Source organism: Elephantulus edwardii, unplaced genomic scaffold (genome assembly GCF_000299155.1).
Source record: "Elephantulus edwardii isolate Elephantulus edwardi_28Jun2011 unplaced genomic scaffold, EleEdw1.0 scaffold00235, whole genome shotgun sequence".
NCBI lineage: Eukaryota > Metazoa > Chordata > Mammalia > Macroscelidea > Macroscelididae > Elephantulus > Elephantulus edwardii.
Genome location: NW_006399985.1, coordinates 948,016 through 949,649, shown reverse-complemented (window position 1 = coordinate 949,649; position 1,634 = coordinate 948,016).

Below are 1,634 nucleotides of genomic sequence, written 5' to 3'. Positions count from 1 at the left end.
GAGAAAACAGTGCAACAATGAATGAATGAAAACCCAAAATCTCTGTAAATGTTCATTAAAACTAATAAAATTTAATAATAAAAAAATCAAACAAAACAAAAAAGGAATTAATTTCAAAAGACATAGATGTTGCAAAGTAAAAAAAAAGAAAGAAACAGTTTCACCAGCCTTGCCTCGAAGGAACACCCTGGTTGCACTTTCTTCAAGAGAGACTTGTGTGCTCCTTTGGATATCCATGGGATATTCAGTATTCTCATCCAACACAACTCTTAATTCTTCTGTCATTCTTAATAATTTTCCAATTCTCAAATGCAAAGATTTTTGTTGTTTTGTGCCTTTGAGTTGGAACTGATCCAAGGGTAACCCTCCAGTGCATTTTCAGAAGCAGTAAATCACACAGAAGTGGATTGCCCATTATTCTCCCGTGGAGGAGCTGATGGATTCAAACCACAGGCCTTTGGGATTGAAGCACAGCTTCTTACCATGAGGCTGTCAGAGCTCCCTATACCAGATGCATAGGTAGTAATTGAAAAGATTACTTGGATCAGGCACGCCTTAGTCTGTAAATTGACTGCCTTGCTCTTTAGCACTTGGGAGAAGTCCTTGACAGCAGATTTAACAATGGAACCTATCTTTCAATTTCTTCACTGCCTCTCCATGGATGTTTATGGTGTATCCAAAGTAAAATTAAATCGTTGACAAGTTCAGTCTTTTCTCCATCCATCACAATGTTGCCCAGTGGTGCAGTGGTGAGGATCTTTGTTTCCTGGTGTTGAGACGCATTCCATATTGTAGGCTGTAGTCTTTGATCTTCTGCAATAAATGCCAGAGTCCTTTTCACTTTTTTCTTTGCCTTTTTTAAAATTATTTTTAATGAAAGTTTATAGAGATTTAGGGTCATCCATTCCAGTCACTCATTGTTGCACTTTTCTCTCTAGCCCCTTACCCCCAATTCACTCTTCTCCTTGAAAAGTAAAATAAAAACTGTTTCATTATGATGCAATCCCTCCCCCCAAGTCCACACCACTGTGCAGCCTTCATTGTGGACTCCTGTCATGACAATAATACCAAATCATATATCCCTTTTAAACAGTTCTCTCCCTCATCTGTTTCAATGCATATACATCATTCCTCCCCTCTTTTTCTGTCTTCCCTCAACCCTGATGTCAGTCCCATTTTACAACAGTGGCCCGATGCAATATTTGTCCTTTTGTGACTGAGATATTTCACTCAGCATAATGTCCTCCTGGGTCACCCATTTTGAATAATATTTCATGAGTTGCTTGGTTTTCAATGCAGCATTATATTCCATTGTGTGAATATACTAGTGCTTTTTTGTCCATTCGTTTGTTGATGGACACTTGGGTTGTTTCCAGGTCTTTGTGATTGTGAACAAAGCCACAATAAACATGGGTGTACGTGAGTCCTCTTCAGTTTGAGCAAGCAAGGTTGTGTAATCTGCACAATGCAGATTGTTGAAGAGTCTTCCTCTAATTCATGTGCCATATTCTTCTTTATGTAGTCCAATTCCTGAATATTTTGTTCAGAGTCACACTGAATAGGCATGGAGAATAGACACAATTCTATTACATACACAGCTTTCCTGATTTTTTATTTTATTTTATTATTTTTGT